This window comes from Harpia harpyja, chromosome 6 (genome assembly GCF_026419915.1).
Source record: "Harpia harpyja isolate bHarHar1 chromosome 6, bHarHar1 primary haplotype, whole genome shotgun sequence".
NCBI lineage: Eukaryota > Metazoa > Chordata > Aves > Accipitriformes > Accipitridae > Harpia > Harpia harpyja.
Window position 1 is genome coordinate 1116148 of NC_068945.1, and position 23019 is coordinate 1139166.

The 23019-nt window shown below is 42.8% G+C and overlaps 1 protein-coding gene across 3 annotated transcripts in view; it reads left to right on the top strand.

Annotated features, from left to right (window-relative positions):
* The first annotated feature begins 13691 nt into the window (after nucleotides 1-13691).
* Nucleotides 13692-23019, top strand: part of MPPED1 (metallophosphoesterase domain containing 1) — a 66242-nt gene continuing 56914 nt past the window's right edge. The window contains exons 1-2 of one of the 3 annotated variants that reach the window (XM_052790571.1): nucleotides 13692-13803; nucleotides 14874-14969. The gene's annotated coding sequence lies outside the window, so the exon portion shown is untranslated. Of the gene's footprint in view, nucleotides 13804-14252; nucleotides 14385-14873; nucleotides 14970-23019 lie in introns of those variants that run through there. The other 2 variants (XM_052790572.1, XM_052790570.1) reach the window with 2 other exon arrangements.

Here is a 23019-nt window from a genome sequence, read left to right on the forward strand (position 1 = left end):
CCCTCGACCTGCTGGTCATGCTTCTTTTGATGCAGCCCAAAATGCAATTGGCTTTCTGGGCTGCAAGCTCACATTGCTGGGTCATATTCAGTTTTTCATCCACTAATACCCCCAAGTCCTTCTCCGCAGGGCTGCTCTCAATCCACTCATCACCCAACCTGTATTTGTGCTTGGGATTGCCCCAACCCATGTGCAGGACCTTGCACTTGGCCTTGTTGAACTTCATGAAGTTCACATGGGCCCACCTTTCAATCCTGTCAAGGTCCCTCTTGATGGCATCCCTTCCCTCCAGCATGTCGACCGCACCACACAGCTTGGTGTCATCAGCAAACTTGCTAAGGGTGCACTCAATCCCACTGTCCCTGTCGCTGACAAAGATGTGGAATTAACACAAAGCAGCCCAACTTCCACTTGGACTTTAGTGTGTGCAGTGGTGGAGAGGGCTGTCGTATTGCACAGGTTATACCAGACAGTGACAAAAAAAGCAACTCGGTCAGAAGCAGCAGGCTGGAGTACTGAGACCCTTGGGAGCATGTTGCGGACACATATTTAGCTAACGGTCGCAAGAGCATTCCAGACGTCTTTAGAAGGCCTTGAACAGAATAAACAAGACGACAAAAAAAGAAAGATGCCAATTAGAAGAACACAGGTGCGCATTCCACGATAAAGGGAACTTGGCACGAAGAACCTCAATTCAGCAGTTTATCTTGACCAATTAGACTGAGACAAGTTTCACATGTTTTAGTTAGTATAACCAATTGTGTCCTATGTTTATGCGCGTGTACAGAGTTAGTATAACCAATTATATTTTAGCTTATGGCGTGTGGACAGCTGATGTTTAGCTTGACAAGGTATATAAGCACGCTATTGGGCAATAAAGGGAGAACAACTTTAACCGTATCGGTGTCCGGTTGTTACTCGGCTCACGTCTCCAGATGGTTCCCTGCAACAGGAGCACACAGCAGATTTAAAGTGGCCAGGGTTAAAGATAAGGAAAATGCAAAGGCTTGAGTATTCATTTGTTCTATCAATAGCTGGGGAGAGGGGGGAGGACTAAAATAAATTAATATAAGGGCAGAGAAAGACAAGAAACTGTCCCTGTAAATCAAGAAAAGCAACAGGAAAAAAAGTAAAAAGGTGAAACTGAGAAGATTAAAGTAATGCATGAAGCAGAAAGGGGACAGATATCTCAAGGTCTCATTCTGAGAGATAGTTCTTGTAGGAAAGATGGACCAGTATCTGGTGTGAGAGCAGTTTAAGCAAAGTAACAAGAGCCAAACAAACTTTTCAGTGTAACTTCAACACCACAGGTAGGATTACACCCCCTCTGTCTCTTCTTTGTTGAAGCCATTCTTTTAAGAAACAGTATTCTCACACCTGCCTGAGTGCTGTAACTCTGAAAAACGGATGTGTGGTATTTTCTGTTAGAAGAAATAGTTTTCAAGAGTGCAAAAGTGAGTGTAGTCAGCATTCTCCCTTGTAATACTATATAAATAAGGTTATCTTACCTGCCTACACATAGTACATTTAACAGGTTGAAGACAAATTGACTCAATGAATTCTCTTGTCATAGAAAATAGTGAGAACAATATGTTAATGACATTGAAACAGTAAAAGATTGTATTCTAAATGTTCCAACATCTTTGACACATTATTTCTGAGGCTCAAACATCACTGGCATGAGATTCCTATTTTCCAAGCTTAATAGTATCATCTTTCATGCTTTTTCTTGGCACCATGAAGAAAAACATTCCTACTGTGGACTTTCCTCTGTGCTTGTCCCAATGCCTTAACTTTAGTGTGCAGGATCCACTTCTCCCTGTGCCAATATGGGTTTTTTTTCCCCTACTGTCCTTTTGCAAACAATGAGATAACAGACTGGATCCATACGCTGAATAGAGGAGAGAAACTATTTTCTAAACCATCATAACCATTCTAGCAAGTAATGCATATGTGTTATAACCGCTCTTACCTGCTAAGTCACAACTTTGGGCATTGCAGGTTGTTCCAGTTAGGAGGAGAAACTGGTTAGTGAAGGAGTCGGCTATTTCTCTGATGCCATCCTGTTTGCCTGAACAGAAGAGGACTCAAATAGCAGGAGACTGTCTCTGCTCACAGTGCCAGTCATCTGACACAGTTCAGCCCAAAAAACTCTCCTCTGGCTTTTTGTTAGGACCATATTCCCAATACTTGTTAATTTTGCGTACTTAGCGTTCTCTTCTCTATTTTTCATACACGCGTACTGCATTCCCTTCAAAGGGATTCCCAATGAAGACTCTGTGGCCATACACCGTAAATTCCTGAACAGGTTTTTGTATCTTTGGTTCTGGACAATGAGCTTTGGATTGAAATCTCCCATCACTTCTGCTGCAGTGTTTCATGAGGGAGCTTTACAGCTTCTCATCACTCACTAGAAGTATAAGGCAGCAATTAGGATCAGATTCAAGGCAGTTCATAGCCACATCTCAGTTAACCTCACTCACTCATCACTGCAGCTCACGACAGAAGGCTGACACCTGTAAGTCACCTCCAAAAGGAAATAAAAATAGAAGAGTCTTTATAGAAGATTCATTACAAATTATATAATTTTAAGCAGCTGTATCCTATCTTTCTGTTAGGATGTTTTCATGTGCTACTCCAATCCAATCATACCTCATTGCATCTGTCTTTGGAGGTTTCCATTCCCTGCCCAGATTTCTTTCAGGCTACATGGAGGCACCCCACACATCGTGTCCTAACGGAGAGGGCTTGTTACTGAAACAGCTTTTGCAATTTCAAGATTGACAGGTATTCTCTCCATCATTAGAATGAGAAAGGGAGGAGAATAAACTTAACCCTGGAAATGCTCTCAGTTGGACATGACAATTTATTTCCAAGACTGAACCCCAAATTATCTTCAATGACACTGCTTGTATTCACATCAGGTCTATGTGGGGTCCCACCCAAGGTTTACCCAGTTTAAGGTTTCCAATCAGATCTGGCTCAAAAGCAAGATTTGCAGTTCAATGGAAATTTGAGGGGGCTTTTCAGATTTGATTTCAGTCCAAATCAAATCTAAGTGAGATATTTTCAGGAGTTCTTCTGAACTGGAAGTTCCCCAAACCATTCAGCTGCTCAGTGATTATCACAGCTAAAATGAGCATTGACTTCACAAAGCAGTGATAGGGACTCAAACTCCCAGTTCCAAGTAGTTCCATCTGTGGCTTACTCTGTGGGGAGGACATGACAGTCTCCAAAGTTTGCCAGAAACTCAGGAACTATCTTGGATCCAGTGAAACCAAACAGGGCTCAAGATGTTTCTAACAAATCACCTTTGTTTCAGGAATTGCACTGTTGCTACTGAAAAAGCATCATCTGTGGCACACCCTGCAATCCTGATCTCTCCAATTGAGAAACTCCAAGCTTCCTTTGAATCTCTCAGTGAAAATGGGCATGTAAAGGGCTGGTGTACTCTGGGTCTTGTCCCACCATAGCACCCACACCCAAGAGCAGGGAAGTGCTCCTGGCTCACACACACTAGAAGCATCAGTAGTAGATAGTCCCATCTATCAGACATTGTCTTTAAATACATTCCAGTCAGGACACTTCAGTTTCTCTTTTCGGAATTAAAAACTTCTGAATGACCTAAGTAATTGGTAGTCTACAGGAACTCCAGGTAGAAGATTTCCAGAAGTCTCCAGCCCCCAACCAAGAGTGAGGAGCACTAGCCTACGCTCCTAGAAGTTATAAAAGGAATAAGGCTAATTCCCACCTCTTGTTGACAAGAAAGCCAGCTGGACTGCCAGCATCCACTCTGAATTCCTCTACTATCACATCAGAAGTTGGTACACTGAGATAGTAGTTATTTAATGGATTTCCTGTAGTCTCACAAATCTACAGAAACACTTTTGATTCAAAATTTCTTCCCTGACCTGTCTATGACCCACCCCAAAAAATCCAAAACTAATTCATCCTCTCTGCTACAGTCTGCTCTGCTTTATGTCTGTAAGGGAACAGGCAGGGCAGGGCTGTTCCCTAAAGGAAGATGAGTCTAGGGGAATGCTGAGGCCACCAAGGCAGGTACCTCATTAGCCAGGGCCCATCCCACAGAACTCAAGGGATGTAGCAAGACAAACCCAGAAATGGTGGCCAGGTCCAACCAAGAATCCAGATATTAAGCCAATACCATCATGATGAGGCAGGTCTCAGGTCAAGCTAGAAAATCAGTCCATAGGTCAGCGTTAAGATCAGGTCCAGTGATCACCAGCCAGGTCCACAGCAACAAGGCAGGTCCCAGATCAAGCCTGGAAGTCAGCCCATGGGTTGAGATCCAGATCAAGCAGCTACACAGCATGGCCACAACCCATCACTTCTCCAGCAAAGCTCTAGGATAGACTGAAGGGCCAGGGCTGAGCTTAAATAGAGGTCCTGGGCCCATGCGTGTGGGTGGAGGCCTCAGGTGAGGCTGGTCAGGATCATTAAGACTTATTAGTGCACACAGGGCCCTAACAATGCCTTCCCAAGTAATATTTATGCCATTTTGTGAACTAGTTCAAAAACTCCAAGCAAATAATAATTACTAGTCCTTATTAAAAAATATCAGAAAGATCTGCTTAGCAAAATTACTGCCTGACAGAGGCTTTCCCTGTCTCTTAACAGTTCCTAGCCACTTTTTCTACATCTATTTTGTAACTCGTGCAAAGGAAATCATACCACTTTGCAGCCCTTCAAATATCCAGCAGTTTTTAAATGATGACATTACACTACAGCCTTCTTTTTCAAAGGATCTAGAGTCAGCTAATAAAGCTTATAATCTACTGCTTTCTTCCCATCTTTTATACAGAACTTGATCTTAAACCCCAAGCCATTCCACTGTGAACAGAGTTTTCACTGAGGTACATTAAGGGAGAGACTATATTCCAGGAAAACTGTTGCCAATAGCACGGTAGTCTGATATCAGGTTCTCTCTGTGGGAATCACCTGGTTTCTTGGGAATCCCTGTAGCTACTGTTCCACTGGATTTGCACTTCTCCAAGACACAGGAAGGGAGGAAAACAATTGCCTTTCCCCAAACATGTTCATTTCCCTGAACAATCAATTCTTTGCTCCTTGCTTGTTTAGACTGGCATTTGCAATCAATCCCACAATGAAGCTATCTGGACAAAATATTAATAGCAGTCAATGTTAAGCCTGAACCCATGCTTTTGGGTTACTACAAAACCATACCACTGCAGTTATTCCAGTCTGCAGTTGGAATAAGTTGCCCCTCTGGTTTTGAATCTGAAGAACCACTGCTGGTCCATTCCCATCACAAGCTTCTTTCCATACAAGTAGTTGTGAACATGTTCTATAGTTTTAATCACTAGCAGGGCATACGATAATTTTTCCCAGGAGAGTTTATCTATTGACTCTTAATAAACTGTCATCCTCTCAAGTCATTTACATTCCTGTATCAATACCCAGTCCATAAACACTAGCATCTGTGTCTAATTGAAAATGAGGTTTGAAGCCCTGGTCAGTTAACAGAGAAAAAGTCAGAAGAACCTTTTCATCTCTGAATACTAAATCACACACTGACCACTGAACTAACATTCTTTTCCTACTCTTTTTATGCAAATGTTATGTAATATTGTGAAACACAGAAATAAACCTCCTCTGGTAGGATTAAAGTCCCACAAAACTGCACATCTGGGAGTCTCTGGGGAGCTGGCTGGTGTTCAAAGATGTTAAGAGTAGAATTTCCCTCCTCACTGTTCTGCGTGCCAGACCTAAATTCATTCTTTTTAACGTAATTCCTATTGCTTTGTGTACAGTTTCAGACCAGCAGCCTTGAGCTGATCCTGGCCTATTTGTAAATATATCTAATTTTGTTCAAAGATACTAGCATGTGCCAGGGTATTATCTAGGTGTAGTGAACAGGCCAGGAGGAGTTCTGGACCAAAGCCTCCTCTGGTGGTTCCTCAAATGTAGCTGCCCACTATGAGAATCAAAGGCCATCACATTGAAATGCTGCAAACCTTGCTTGCAATAAAAGCATTTCTTCTCATCTTAGGGCCAATTTCTATCGCCAATCTTTGCTTAATATTCAGTCTGAAAAATCAGATTAAATTGTTACAGGATCTGGGCAATCATCTATTCATGGTCATTCAGAGAAAGCCTTTTAAAGTGTTCAAGGTAGTTTCTATACAGGAACCCAGTCTGCCATAACGTTGTGGTTTTTTTCTAACAAGAATTGTGCTTGATGCACAAGAACAGCTGACAGCTCAGTTATGCTCTTCTGATATGTTCTTTTCTATGTCCTTTGTGGCCTCTTCTTTCTCTGCTTGATGGCAAAAACAGATGAGGTGAGTGTTTGATGTGCTGGTTCTCCCTCTGATGGCCTAGAGCTGGCTTGGAACACTGCAGCCTCGGTCTTTGCTGAATCAAGAAGAAAATCATGACTCTTAACCAAAAGGTCTTTTGGGCCATTTTGCAACTGCCTGTTTAAAGCAACAGCACTATATCAGAACAAATCTAACAGAAACCTTCAACTCCACCTCTTTAGTGTTCCTCCTATACACTATTCATTCAGTCCAGTGGGTTTACATTTTTACGTTTTACATGCATCCCTTTTTTCCTTACGGCTGTTAATAACACATTAGCCACATTATCAAACACAGAAAAATTCACCCCTGCTCCAGATCTACTAAAAATGTAACGCATAAGATCCTGCTGTAACCTTTGTCTAAAAACTGGTTTCAGCCAAGTGTTTCTTCCTCTGGAAGACTACCATAATACTGAACTGCATTTAGTGTTGCAGGACAGTTTGTTCACACTGTTAGATTACTTACTCCACACTAGCAGATCTTCAGAGAATTTGGCACAGGCTGGATTTATAAGGTACCACCTGTCAACTAACAGTCACTATTAGTCACCAAAATTGTACAAGCACAGATTCATTTAGAGTCTGTTTAGCCAGGCTGGCCTAATAATTGTCATGTTTGAAGCTGTGTCTACTTTGGTCAGTAACCAAGCTCCCATTCTGGTTGCTCAAGTACATGCTGGGGATGGTCCTGGCTCTTCCATGCTTTCCCTACTAAGTATAGTGTCCCTTGTTTCTGGCTAGCTGTGTCTTTCCCTCTCTCTGCATTTAGTCAAACTACTTCTTTGCATTACTGTAAATTTACTTTGCCCTATAAGCCACCTGTATTATTTTTATTGATAGCTTGAAAAATGAGACAGGCTATCACGCCAGCATGTATGCTAGCCTCAGAACCGTGCCTACAGAGCTCATGGCAGTCAGTTCTCAACCTCCTTATGAGCGCTTGCTTCCCATCCTAGAACACTGCTGCAAAGAATGACAGGTTTATGGGTAAATTCCATTGCCTTTCTGAGGGCCAGCAGCTTCTTCACTCGCCTTGGTCCAGAGAAACACACATAAATTAATCTACTGACAATTTACCTACCACAGAAACGTTCAGTGGTATCTGTGCATTTTACAAGCCTCCATAGTCCTCTGCAAGTGAGGTGAGGACTCTGGTTTCTCCCTCTTCCTGATGCTTGGCTATCCTCTAACCCCTACAGACTTTAAACCAAAGGCCCAGAACTTCTTCAAAGGTCATGATAATGCCATCTCTTTCTGGTAGGTAAAGTGTGTAATTCCGTTCGACCTGTATGTTATGACCCACATCCTTTCTGTTCCTTATCCAGCTGTCCCCTATCAGGGAGATAACAGATCATTTGAAGGAGAAGCTAAATATTCCCTTTATGCTTAAACCAAAGGTGCAACAGAAGAGGAAACACTTGAGGCTTTTCACCAGGCTGGAAGAGAGTGGTTACGCAGATGCTGGCCATAACATCTTGCTGAAGGTTAAACAGTGCGGCCGCTGTAGTGCTAGGAAAGGAAAGGAAGACTCTTTACTCATGTTTTTCTCTAAATGGTAGATACACACTTCCCTTACCTCTGAATTTCCTTGTCATGATGGGTTTATTTGACTGTATTGTGTGCTTCTGTGATTTAATTGTTATGTTATTAGGGTGAGTAAAATAAAGCTGCAGCTTTTCTTTTGCTGTATTAGTGCAGTTTAATTACATTTGGGAAAGGCGAAAAGGAGAGTGGGAGCTTGCCAACATTAATGCTGTCTGTCATTCACAGCCCATTGATGACAAGGAGTTGAAAGCTTGGCAGTTACTCTGGTAATCAGCAACCTGGCTGATGACGAATGGAAAAGATTATGTGAAATTTCCTGAAAGGGGGAAAAAAGAGTTCTCCAAAGAAATAAAATACAAAACAAGAACAAAGGGCAAAAAACCCCAAACCCCAACTTCTAAATCCAACATTAAATCCTTTTTATAATGTTTACATGAAAGACACTACATGAAACAGTTATAATAAATGAAAAATTTCCACTAGTAAACTGTGTTTAATGTCTATAAAAGGGATCTCTGTTCCTAAAATAGGAGCACAAAAATGTCCACTTGATGGTTGAAATGGAGTTTTTCCCCTGAGCTGAAGGATATGTATCACTGGCAAAAAAAAAGAACACCTTTCATCGCTATAGATGGCATCTCAGTTATATTTTTTAATTTATAGCACTGAAAAGAAGCTAGTCTTTAGAGCTGTTCCAAATATAACTCCAGATCTTTCAAAATACAAATACTTTCTGTTTTCTTTTTTATTCACTCTACTTAATTTTCTCTTTTTAATACAGGAGAATGCAGACATTTTGTCTTACTATTAGTAACATAAGCAACTGCTATTCAGGTTTTAGAGTTATTTGTAGTACTCCAGCCTCTGACACAGTAGTAAACTTCAAGAAAAATGCCAGTTAAATGAAACTGGGAACTACATCAGTGGTTAGGAAGGAGAAATTCTACAGTAGTTACGTGGTTTTGCTGTGACCTGTACAATGGATGATTTGTGACATTTCTCATTTGTCTTAATTAAAAGCTGAATATCATTCCAAAGCCGGTTTTGGCATCTTTGGGATGAAACAATGCTGGCTTGTCTGAGGTTTTGTCCTGTCATTTTTATGTAGCTGCTGGATATACCTACTCAGTTTCACAACTCACATAATTGTGCTTTGGGATTCCGGACTTCGGCCTTTCATTTTGCTCGTGACGGGCAATTTAAAAGGCCTTATGGTATCCATAGTATTACCAGACCATAGTTTTAAGAATAATAAAAGCCTGTACAATTGGAGAATGTACAATTGTTTGCTCGGTATGCAAGCAATTGTGAGACTTTTGTCTCTTCTATTTTGTCAAACACAACATAATACAAGAAAGAAACAAACGGCTTTTAATCATGATGTTAAGCAACTCTGGCAATTTAAAGTTTACCATCAGGTAATGTTGACTATGCAGGACTATGAATCGGGAATTTCTCTTTCACACTGTTGTACAGATACATCACTACGTGGCTTCAGGCTTTTTCCCCACAGGCAGAGTACCGCAGTTCCATATTTTATGAGGAGTTGGAGGGAACGCCTCACCACAGTTGAAAGAAGATCACTGAGGTTTACTGGAAAACTACATGAGACTGATTTGATTGATATGTTTAGTGTTAAGAACTAGCTATGTATTTATCAGATTAAAAATATAATGCATATTAGAGACCACCTCTCCGCTAAAGAAATGACAATGGGATTTAGTCATGCATCAGACCCAGTTTTAAATTTCTGTGGAAAAGATGTAAAATTCAGGGTAAAAACCCTGTAACACATTTTTTATGTTAGCAGTGATGTTCCACTGCCCAAGTAACAGGTCTCTCCATTCTGGACAATGAAGAGGTAAGGCTACTTTATAGACAAAGCTTCCTACATATGTTGCTCTTTCCATGTGGTAATTATGCCCAGGCACAACCTGATGTTTTTCTGTATTTGTCCAGGTTTTATGGACATACAGCAATGCATCAGAGCTCATGTACGCTAACTCTGACTTCCATGCTATATATTCAGGTGTCCTGGCTAAGACCACACTGAATTTACAGATCAGCCGTTACTTGCACACGTGCGTTAAATCTGATCCTTCAGGAAAGCATCATAGGAGCATAAGTCAGACAAGTTTAGGAAGTATTGACTTTAGTGCATATGCATAGACTAGCTCTGCAGTACATGTGCAGGAAGTCTGACACGTCAAAGAAGCACAGAGGATGGGAAATGGATAACGTAAGAGAGGACGGATTGCAGATTTCAGAGCTATAGGCTGTCACTCAGCAGTGGTCTACTGTTCCTCTTCTGCCATGACACTGTGCTGACAGAAGTCTGCCATGAACTCTTATCTGTAAAAATCAAACTGCTCTAGAATCATAAAAAATCCTAAAATAGGCTAGATCTGTTCACTTAATGGGTGGTTTTGAAGTACAGATTTAAATTAAACTACACATAAATAGTTGTCAACCACCGAAAAGCCAAATTAAGTAAAAAAATTCAGCAGAAATAAAGTGATGCACTGTTATACAGGATTATATTTATTATCCATTTCCGCCTTCCCCAGTCATCTCCTGAACGTCATTTTGCCCAACTACCTTTCACTTTAGATAAGGGGATCATTTCCTCCCCTATCACTTGAAATTAATTTTTGTCTGTTGCTATGTAAGTGGAGGTTCACATAGAGCAATTTCTGTCATCAAAACTAATCATTCAAAAAATAAGATATATAAGCTCTTCCACCTTAAAGTAACAACCTGTTTGTACAACCAAGGGTAACTATTTAGGGGTTCCTTGCTTCATTATCCAATGAATTTGATCAAAATCCCATTACAAGTACTGTCCTAACTGCACAACATAATTTCACAATATTTTCCCCCAAAACTCACTATTTAAAACAAATCAAATAACATTTTGTGGATATCTTATCTGCATCTCTTCAATTTACACTTGGTATCACAGCTAACTTAGGTTTTACACGTGCTGTTGTGTACTGATGTGAGTTAAGATAGTCAATCAAAAAAGATGTTTGCTTGCTCAAGTTTTGAAGGTGTTGCCACTCAACTGACTGAAGTCACAGGCTAAGCAGATGGCACAGGATGTAACTGATCGAGGAAAGCGATTTTTGAGAGCTGCATTTTCTTCTGCAGGCAGGGTGAATATCTTCTTTGTTTCAATCCATTCAAGTAGTTCAGTTAAGAACTATTTAACTCAAAGTTGAAAAATCAACGTAAGAGTAGAAAAGGTAGGATCGCCTATTTTCCTCTGTCAATCTACAGCTAACCCTAAGTATGAGAGGATAAGATCTACCTTCTCTAAGATTGTGAAGGACACGGCTACCAGAAGCTTCTAATTTAATTCCCATTCTGCAGGTCATGATTTCAGTTGTTTCATAAAATATTTTCGAATGCAAACATGCTTTTGAAATGCATCAAGCATATTTAAGGTAGTCTTAATGAACAATTTAAAATGACCTCTTGTAAATTTTAATTGAATGTCAGTTTTCATACGAGCAGAACTTGACGCAAACACTAAATAAATAACTAAAAATGTGAAGTACCATTCACTATTTTGTAACAATAAAAGGTGAGAAATTAATATTCTGAATAAAAGATTTTAAAGCTAAAATAGATTAATTCAATGTGTATGGATACAACATCATCTCTTAGTTGGGAAGAATCAAAACAGCCAGATTTGGTAATACTGATCAGTTGCCAATTTTTGTTTACGTGTTCACCAAAAAAGGAAAATAAATTTCTCTTAACAAAGAAAACTAAAATTTAAAAAGTAAAAAGAAGATCTAAATTACCAAGATCAAATTTTTCTGCTCGTTCTTTTAGACAATAGTTAAAATGAAGGATTTACATCCAACAACCCTTACCCTACCTGGAACATTTAATCAACAATTTTTAATATTATAGAAAAAAATAAATAAGAACAATGCTTAGCACATTTGCCTCTTTTTTTTTTGGTAGGAACTTATTACTCATATTTCCCATGGGGAAACTACACAGCCTCAAGATTTCCAAAAAAAGGTGCCTGTAATTACTTTTCTAAGCTTGTATTCATGCATCTGAATAAGTGAATTGATTGTGAATATGTTCTGCAGCTTCTAATAGGTCCTAACCATTAGGCTGATCAAAAATTTTTCAAGCACATTTATATTGTTGTAAAAACGCTGACACGTCAAAATGCAAACTTTCAAGATAAATGCATGTTTTGCCAGCAACAAAAACTGTGCGGGAGGGTTCTCAGGTCCAATTTCCCGTTTCTGATACACAGCCCAGCCTCATCTCCATCTGCACGCGGAGCAGATAATAGCTCGGTGGGTAGCTGAGGTATTCCCCCCCTGTGCCGAGGCTTGCGTTCAAGTTTGGCCTCTGCTTTGGTAATACACTGACTATGGGGCTAGGCTGAGAGGCATTCCTTTATTTCCTCCAGAAAATTTCCTAACGCCGTCTATTTCATTCTGACATAGACCAAATGTCCAAATCGCAATTTTCTTTTATAGAATGGATATTTTCCAGCTCAGGATTTTTGAAAAGACTGTTTGATCAGTGATAAAGTCACCATGTGCGCCGAACGCAGATGTAACTCCACTAATTGTTGCTAGATATCCAGCATGCTTCCTTGCCTAGTAGGCGATACGGGAACAAGCGTGCAGGAATTAAATTTATTCTTGGACGGATTTTAAAATATTTCATTTTAGAATCGCTTGACAATTGTGCAGTAAAGCCCTTTATATGTAATTTGCCTCTCCTCGATGTACGCATTTAACTCTCCTGCTCTCCGCTCATAATATCATAGGAGTGCAATATTATATATTTATGATTCTATCATGGCCTGATTTTGAAGCGCAGGGAAGCTGTGCATGCTCAGTGCCTCTGAGAAATACACCAGGCGCTGGCAGGGAAGGGGCCTTCCCTCACGACACCCCGAAGTTCCCCGCTGCCGCACCAGTACCTCACACCGGACCGCGGCTCCTCGGTCCGTCCCCCCCCCCCCCCCCCCCGGAGCCCCCGAGTCCTTCTCGCCCACCACCACCACCTGCACTGCTGAAGCGACAGCCAGCGGCTCCCCTGGCCCCGAGGCGCTGGCCGGAGACGAACATTTCGGCCGCGGCGGGGACGCGGGCTCCGGGCGTGGGGACAGCTGGCCCTCACCCCAACGGGCCGCCCGCCCGACTAACGGTCGCCAAGCCGCCTAACGGCCGGCGCGGCGCGGCCTGGCTGCGGGCAGGCACCCGCGGGAGCCCCGCGGCCAAACCTCCCCCCGATCTCTGAGGGGAGAAGGGGGGCCACGGGGCACGGGAGGCCGGGACACCCCCCCCCCCCCCCCTTCCCCCGACAGCCCGGCGCGGAGTTCTGCCTTCCCCCGCCCGCTACACACGCTCGCTCCCCTGGGTGCTGCCTCAACTCTGCCCCGGGGCGGGCAGCCCCGCCGGCGGGCTCCGGCGGGCCCCTGAGGCGGAGGGCCGGGGGGCGCAGCCTCCCCCTCCCGCCGGAGGCGGCCCCGCGCCGCGCCCCCCCCCCCCCCCGCTGACCCCCAACCCGAGGCGGGAGGGCGCCGACCCGCGCCTCCGCCGCAGCGCGGGCCGGCAGCGCGTCCCGGCGCCGGCCGGGGGCCATGGAGCACCGCGGGCCCCGTACCCGGCCGGGCCGCCCCCGGCCGCGGCCCCGGCAGCTTCACAGCTCCGGCGGCGCCGGGCACGGCCGGCCCGTGGGGCTCCCCGGCCGGGGGGGGAGGAGGGGGAGGGCCGGCAGTGGGGGATTCCTGGTCCCCCAAAGGAGGTGGGGGAGGCGGGGGGGGGGGGGAGGGGAGGCGAGGGGGGGGGGGAGGGGAGGCTGGGCTCCTGGAGAAGGAGACGATCGCTAGCACAAAATCCTGCGTCTTCAAAGCAGCCCCGGCGGGCAGGGTAAGTATTTTGGGGGAGCCCCCTCCCCGAGCCCTCCCTGCCCCTGCAGGGATGGGGAGCGGAGAAGGGAAGGGATGCGTGCGGCCGCCCCGGGCGGGGTCTCCCCGCCGGCTCGGGGCGGGGGGGGGGGGGGGGGGGGGGGGGATTGTGCGCAGGGCCCGTTCCCCGGCGCGGGATCGGTTGAAGGCAGCGAGGTTCGAGCCTCGGCGCTGCCTTCCCCGGCTGGGGACCGAGGAGGCGGGGGGGATGGGTCTGCCTGTGTTGCCGTGCGAGGGTCTGAACCCCCCCCCCCCCAGCCGCCCCACCCCCCCCAAGCGCGTCAGGGCTTTGCTTCTCCCAACCAAGCTTTCCCGTGGCTTCGCTTTGCGCCTTAAAAAAAAAAAAAAAAAAAAAAATTATATATATATATATATGCCCCAAAGCTAGAGAGAGTGAGGCGGTCGGGGGGAAGGGCTTCTCCGAGGAGCGGGAGAGAGGCGGAGGGAGAGCCGCCGAGAGCCTCGCAGCTCCCCTTGCTCTGCCTCCGTGCTGCTCTGCCGGCGCTCGCCTGCCGCCGGGCGTGAGGAAGGGGGTGTGTGAAGGTAAGGGCTGTCACCCCGCTCTCGGGGAAGGGCTGCCGCTGCCCTGCCCGCCCCTGGCCTCTCCGGGGGCTCCCCTCTCCGGCACGCGGGGGAGAGCAGCCCCCCCCCCCCCCGGCCCCACGCGTGCCCCGCCGCCTCCCGCGAGCCAGCCGGGAAGTTACTTTGTTCGCAGAGTTCCCGCGGAGGCTGGGCTGCCGCGGGCGGGCGGCGACCCGCGGGGAGCCCCGGCCAGCCTCTGTCACCCCCCCCCCCCCCCCGTCTGCCACCGCCGTGTTCAGGTGTCACCAGCCGCCACGGGTGACCGCCCGGGAGGGAAGCCCCCGAGGAACATCCGTGTGCGCCTACCCCGATAGCTTCCCCTGGCGTAGCCGCGGGAAGGGGTGGTGGAAGAACTTTCCTTTGTCGTAGGAGAGGATTTAGTGACCTCCAAAGTTTTGTTCCGGGAGGAAAGCGCTCGATAAGTTTTTTTTTTTTTTTTTTTTTTTTTAGGATTCACGCTGATTTCCGTGTAATTTATTGCGCTGTTATTTGGTATCCAGCACGCTCGGAGCAGTGGGGCAGAAAAAAAAGGCTAGGGACGTTTAGGTAGGGATTTCGTTGCTTTTAATACATTGCTTTCTTCATGCCAGCGTTTTATATTTTGCACTTTCAGATGGGTAATGTGGAGTACATTTACAAACGCGTATACTCGTCTGTGGATAACACAGAGGATAAAGATGGGAAACATGCAGAAACTAGACAGATTTTAAACATTCCGTTCTCTTTGGCGGAAGATGAATAGCTGAAGATTTCTGCTTACACAATCTATACCTTGACAATATCATAATTAAGAGATCTGCTGATAATGTACGGTATTGATAGCCATTTCAACTTCAGTTGAGGCTTAATGAATTTCGTAGGTAATTTAGACTAGTATAAAGGAGCTTTGGATATTTTGGATAAATGGATAACTAGGCAAGATTATTAAACTTTGTGATTGGCTCCTGATGAAGTGAACTCTCGGTTTTTCAAAAGAATACCAGTAGATATTTAAAATACAAGGCTGCATTTTAAATGTGCATGTCTGAAATTTGACTCCCGAAAGAGTGTATCTTTTGAGAAGACCAATTAAGGACTCTTTATATGATGGTAATCCGTGTTGCACCCACTCGTAATAAACAGCTTCATGATGCCAGGTGCTGTAAATTTTTTGGTAGTGTACTATACAAAGGGGAGGGGTTAATTTCTATTCTACATACGGATTTTTTAAAAAAATTATTAAATGTAATGGCTATGCCATGTATAATACATACATGAATTGATTGGTATTAATTATTACCCATGAAATTTAATGGTATGTTTAAACAGTTTTAGCTTGGCTCTTCTGGTTTGTTTCATTGTCTCAAGCTATCTGAGACGGAAGAATCTTAAAATTTCTTGCTTGTACATTATTCCTTCTACCTCGTCTCTCCCTGCTCTCCTTTGGTCTAATTTAAAGCAGAGTAACCACTGAGGATACCTGTGTATGTTCCTGTCAAGAAAAATACCCATTTTAAAGGTACACAAATCTTGGTGGACGAGAGCAAACCCCTCATTGCACTGCACAAAAACCTACTGGGCTGGCATTAATAAGATACTTGTTTTGGTGTTAGTTTGTCATGCCAAACAACAAACATGAGAGAATGCAAAGGTAAAGCTGGCGCTCTGATCTTTGTTTAAACAGGTCATGTTTTTTATTTAATGCTGCATGCTCATTACAGGAACTGTCAGCAGGAATGTAAAGCGGACTGGAGTTCTGATTTAGCATACATAGCCAATTCTGACATTCATGTTTCTGCTTCTTGAGTTAATGGCTCATAGAATATAGTGTTGTTTGTGATCATATTTATTTAATTGAATTTATTATGTGGAATTAGAAAAAAATGTCCAGATTATGGCCTTTTAGGAACCAAATATGATCGGATCTGCTGCCTCAGGTGCAGTCCTCCTCACCTGAAGAGTTACACAGGAGTGGCCTCTTCCATGTAGTAGAACATGTAGGGGTGTATAAAAAGGTTACTGTTTTTTAAGTCAACTACATTTCTACCACTCAATTACAAGGAGGGAGACGCAAATCCCCTGAAACCAGGTAACTGCTTAGTCAATTATCCAGGCAGTTTCTTTTTTCAGACATGTGGAAACTATCAGAGTAAATTTAAAAGTGCATTTATAATTGAGAATTTTAATATTTTTGCCCATGAAAACAGTTTTCATCTCAAGTGATTAATAAACATAGTAAAAATAAATCAATGCAGTCCATTTGACTCTTGCTGAACCTTGTTTTGAAGAATTCAGAGAGGATGTGTAAGGTAATCTGAAGGAAGAGCCTTTTCACGTGTTCTGTTACATTAAGGTATATTAGAATATTACAATGTACAGTTTGACCTGTCAGAATAAGACTAAGTGTAGTGCTGGAAACTTTTAATTGGGATATTCTGGATCGTACATCAGTTTGGATTCTGTGATTGTCGTCCATAGGTAAATTGGGTTTGTGTGAGAGTGTCTGAGAGCAAGGTGGTCTCTAATTGTTACTTCTAACTTAAAATACATGCTTCTGTTTAAATTCTGGATATTCTAGGTTATATTTCAAAATATAAGCAAGGTTAGTAATATAAGAGGGTCCTTTAAGGTCACTGGACTGATCCTTGACTTCCTCTTAGAAAGTCATCTCAGGCTGATGTTTTTACAGATAAAACAACACGTGAATGTAATGCTTGGGCAAGGTTGCAGAATGACAGTCCAGTATAAGATCTGTTGCAAAAAGGAGCAGAGTTGTTACGGTAATGGCTATTCACCTGCTTCTGCAGTGACCGCCTCTGGAGGGTAAAACAGTTCATTCTTTGTAACTGCTCACTGCTTGACCTCATTGTTGAAACTGTCAACAAGTGTGACAGTTTTGCTGTGATTTGATAAGACAGTGGAAATCGTATTAAGATTAACAAATAACCATCACAGTATATATGTAGTAACTTGCAGTCATAACTGATTTAGGTTTCATTACGCTATTTAAAATGCCATTATTTACCATGGGAGTAAGATTGGGTTCATAATGTCATTTAAATATGCTGCATTGTGTGTCACTATAGAGAGCCATACTGATATTAACGTAATAAGGACTTGTCTTCCTTTTTACTCAGATTCAGAGGTGTAATACATCTGTGTAATACATTTCAGTTGCAAGTATTTGCCCTTACTTGTTATATATTTTTAATTTATACATTTCTGCTAAAAACAAGATTACTATATTTAGCATATATCACTTTTTTGAAAGCTATTTTTTATGTGGCATGTCTTCTCGACCTTTCAAATTCAGTTCCTCTGCCATACAGCCAGTCCAGCTTCCCTTATGGCAGGTGAGGATCTTGCCATTCAACCAAAGACTGAAGCCAGCAGAGCAGCTGTAGAAGCAGCGCACGAAGGAGACTGACGGTTACTGATATTTCTGACTGTTTTTTCTTTCCCTTTTCCTAATTGGCTGTTTTGCTCAAGCTCCCTTTTTGCCAGCTCTCGCAGTCGCATCACTTTGCTTAACGTACTGTATAGCTCAAACATCCTGCTTGCCACTTTAATTCTCACCACCTTTTTCTTCCTCTCACTGACTATCACATCCCATCTTCTCTCTGCTTTTGTCTTTTGTGACGCTAATCTTGCTTATTTTTTTCCTTCTCTGTAAAAGGAAATGGAAGGAACATAGTATTCTGCCATTGCACTGATCATTTCTCTGCATTGCTGTATTATTTTTCTCCCATATCCTTTGTTGAGTTTCTGAAGACTGTAAGCTGTTTGGGGCAGAGACTCTCTGTTACTGTATGGTTGTACAGTGTCTAGCATAGTTTGCTCTTGGATTTCACCTGGTCTGTGGCTATTCATAATATGTAGTAGTACTAGGATTATTTCGACTTTGTGGGACAGCCTTTCTTCTGGTTCTTTGGTAGAAAAGCAGAAAATTTCTTACTCGGAGCTTATCTTAACTGTATCGCTGTTCTGAGGTATATCTCAGTTTTACCCCTCAGCACCTTGTCCCTAGTGTGAGTAGTTTTTGGTAAAAGTTCAAGATACCTTGCCTAATGCACCGGGATGGGATGGATTAAAACTTAGCTACTGCCAGTAGTTAACAATCTGGTACCTTGAACAAGAACCCAAACAAAAAAATGTCAGCTTCAGCACATTTCAGTGGAAGCTTCAGATTTGGCAACACCAAAAAAATGTTCTGGTTTCACCACGTTGATCAAGAAGGGAAAAGAAAAATCCAAAAAAGTGTAGTGAGTTCATTTCACTACTTTGATATTTTCCTCTTAAATGTTTTTTCATTTTGATTTCTCTTTACTTTTCACCCCTAAACTATTTGGCTTCGTTTTAGCATCTTTTGTGTCATGTGAAAATTTGTAGTCAGTCCAAATAAAATTTTCAAAAGAGTTTTTCAAGTGGCTGGCGAATCAGCTGATGTACAGTGCATACAGCTTGGAGTCACATTTGGAGACGGCCAGCCCAGTCGCTGACCAACTATTCCTGTCACTTGGCACAGCCTGCGCGGTGTTTCGCAGTGTGATAGCTTCCACCTGAGCCAGCCTAGCTGCCACGGAGTACTGTGAGTGCACTCTCAGTGTAGATCTTCTCCTGAATCTTGCTTCTTTTACGAGTAGCCTCTTCAGCTTCAGGGAGAGCAGTGATTTGAAGCATCCCTGTGTGAGAAAGGCACTGTAGGACTGGACGCTCTGCTAATCAGTAGGATCCATTTTAGGTCTGAAAAATATCCAGAGCTGTTTGACCTGAAACGCTCCCTTTCAGGACTGTGTGTCTGGGACTTCCCCCATACTATCCTTCTTCTCTCGTTTGAAGGAAAGGGCTTAGTGGCCTTTGTTTTAGTTTCCTGTGCACTATGGGGGTTCCTTGTGGACATGACTTTATGGGTAGGAGGAGTGACCCAAACAACTGTTGAGTACTTTTTCTTCATATCAGTCCTGGAGAGGATACCTGGAAGAATAAATAGAACAAACCCAGTGACTCCCTCCGTGAACATTAATCAGATGACATGAAGGATTTCAATGGGATGGATGCAGCTAAGTGAGTGAAAAGTGGAAACAACAAAATGAATAGGACAGTGTACTTCATTTTCAAAGTTTTGTGTCCAAGAGAAAAAAAATGTAGCTGTTAAGGATTTGCTTGACTAATTTTATAATTTAACTCCGGGCCTTAATAGAAAAAGATACACTCATCTCAGAAGTAATATCACTATAAATATGTGTACATGTAAGCTGTGTTCTGCATTCCACCTTAAATATATTTGTGTGCTGGTACTTTGGCATTTCATTCGTCTTAAACTACAGGAATAGATTGGCCACTTTTATTTTCCGTTCTGGTGTATTGACACAGAGATCAGCAACCTTTCAAGAGCTGTTAGTGTTAGATTTCTTTCTGAAATCGGACGAGAATATTGGCAACAGAAATTCATCCACACCTGAGAGGTGCTGCTGCACAAAAAGGGAAGACCCTGTGCGCTGTCTTACCGCTGTTAACTTGCCGGTGTGTGAAGCGGCAGCTCCCGGCTCCCGCTAAACTCGGAGCAGAGGAGTCGCTGCCTCTGCCGCTGGCTGTTCCAGGGGTGCTCTGCACCATCCACCTCCGCCCCGAGCCACCCCGGCACCTCTGCCGTCCTTCGTTGACCCACGGACTAACGCTGTCGGTGACCAGCGCTGGTTTTGAATGCTTACGTGAAAACTACTCGAACTGTCTACTGAAATAAGCCTCTGCTCAGTGTTAGGCTTTGACGTATTCCGATGTAATTTCGGTATTGGAGCGAACGTGCTAAAGCAGATGGGATGTATTCTGCCCTCAGATATGCATGAATGATCAAACTGGTCAAATTCTGTGTATTTATACACAATTTCCATTGAAATCGGTTTGGATAAAGTATGTGTTGCAGGCAAGTAGGACTTCACCCTGCGGGATTTGTATAGATGAAGGCTAGGAAATGAGTGTGAGGCCAGTTTCACAAAAGGGTGAAGAAAAAGAACATTCCTCAGTTAAAAAATAAACCAAACTGTTTCTTAAATATATAATGTTTCAGTACTTATACCGTCTTCTTTTCAGTAAATAATATTTTGAGAGATTCAAGAGCTTAATCAGATGACATGCCCAAATTGCAGACTGAAATGTAGAATCAAATCCCCACAACCCTAATTTATTCCTGTTGGAATGTCCGTTTTTGATAATTTTCCCACATAACCGGTATTTGTAGCTATTTTCCCTTAGAATGAGTATTATCATTTGGGGACTTGTAATTTGTCTTTTATGAATGTATACTCATGATTTCCAGTAACATAGTAGATTTTGAAATACTGCCAGAGATGAAGGCAAATTTTTTTAGAGTGAGGAATGAGTTTTGTGGCTTTTGGATACTTATTTAAAATTTCCTTCCCTAGAGGTAATTACTTAAATAGATTAGCTACCTCTGCAGGTATTTTGGGATAAATACAGGTGGTATTGAGCCAAAACAGTATATTTTTCAGGGAAAAGATTTGGTTTTACTTAAGAATAATGTATCCATTTAAATATTTTATCCAAATATGATACTGTTTTATACACTCGGGCAAGATCGTATGTAGGATTACAATAATGCATTTAGCCTTGACAAATGTTCAGTCTATTTGTAAATCTTAGAGTATTGCAGTGTTTAAAATATATTGGATATATTGTAAAGTGGAAGTTTAAGGTGAAAACAAAGCAATATTATTAGGTTGTGTTTATTTTTAAAATTGAATAAATGAACAGTTATTTGTATGGATCAGAATTTGATTCAGAAAATGATACTGCTGATGAGCCAAAATAAAATTAAGTCTTCATAAATAGAATATTCAGTTACTGTAGTTTTGGGAACCTAGGTAGGGAAATGAAAAAAAGTAGTAAAGACTAGCTAAGAAGGTTTCCAAGTGGTAACTACTTTAAATAAATACAGAATTAGATTTCGTAGGTAAATATGCAATTTTTGTGTTTTCTGAACTCATTCATCTATTTCTTTTCTGGATGCCTGGTCAGAACTATGGCATATAGTAGGTACAGTATATTTTTGGAGGCAACTCCACAGAAGTGGATGTTAGGGCATAGTTCTGAAAGACAAATAATTTATCTCATTTCCTACTTGCTCTGTCTTTATGATCTTCTTACGACAGTTAAAGCTAACAACTATGTTAGTGTTCTTTATAAACAAAGTAATGAGAGGAACGTATAATATTTGTGTCTGAGAGCAGTGGAAGAAAACTAATTTGAAGAAAAAAATGAGTTTCAGTGAAGAGTTTTGTCATACTGTATTTGACAGGTCATAATAATCAGCAAAGGAGAACAACGATGTGTGTTTTAGCCTGGTGAGAAATATCTTGGGGGATTTTGTTGGTTTTTTTCCTAATGCAGATTAAGGTAATTTTAATTACAGATAAATAAGAGGTCTTATTTAAGTCACTGAATTTTTTTCATGTTACAAAACAGATTGTTCAGTGCCCTGTAGATCTGCAGTTAAAAAATATGTGATATATATGACGAGGTGCTGAAGTATTCATTGATAGGTGAAATGGGAGATTCTAAAGAGAAGAGGGTAGATCTTGCCTTTCTTCTCATTGAAATCAGCAGGATTTTGAGGCATACAAGTAACTCAGAATTATGCCCCCTGGTTTTGGTTATATGGGTGGGAATAGCTCTGACTCCCAGGGAGAAGATACGGTCACAGAACTGAGTATTATTTGACTGATAACAGTTAGCAAATTTAGGTTTGCTGGCACTGAAAACCATCTCGGATGTGTTTGGTATAACTTCTTTCAGCAGAAGCCACTGAAGAGAGCAGAGACCGAAAAACGGGATGCTTAAGATCCCTTTTGATTAAAGCTGCACCATAGGCAAAGGTTTTTGAAAATACCACAGTGGAGCATATGTGCTCTAGTTGCCAGATGAGGATTGTGAAACCATGGTAAGAGCCGTAGTTGAGAGGTGTTTGTGAAGGTTTTATTCCGAGTTCTGACCTTAAGCCAACTTTACAAACTTGCACAGCAGTACACCTAGATGTTGCGCCCCGAGGAGCAGCTGGAGCAGCGTGCGCTGCCATCTCACGGTGAGGGCGTTCCATTTTTTTCGCGAAGATAAATCTGCGTTACAGAACTCGGCCTCGTTCGTACGTTTATTTGCCGCTTACAGCCGGGACTTCTTAGCCTGCGTGGGTGTGAGGTCAGAGCTGCCCGTCAGCCGTGCCGAGGCCTGAGGCGCGCAGGCGGGGGACGGAGGGCTGCAGCCTTGAGGGCTGCCGCCCTGGCACGTCTCACCACCGCTAAACCGGCATTTAGAAAAAACGATGCTCTCGGACGCCGTACTGCTGCTGTAGCCGAAGTAGGGTTAGGTTTCCTGGCAGGGTTTCTAGGTCGCTCTGTTCATCGTGGAGAACCCCGGGAGGTTTGTAAGGGTGGTAAACACCTTAAATGGCACCGCAGGTTATGGGATTGTAATTCAGGTTATCTTCCGGGAGTCTGTTCGGTTTTTAACGCTGTTTAGTTCTCGTTGACGCAAATTGCAGGTAGGTAAAGCGTTTGCTTTGGGTAAAGGTCTTATAAGTGCATATTGCACTTCAATACACGGC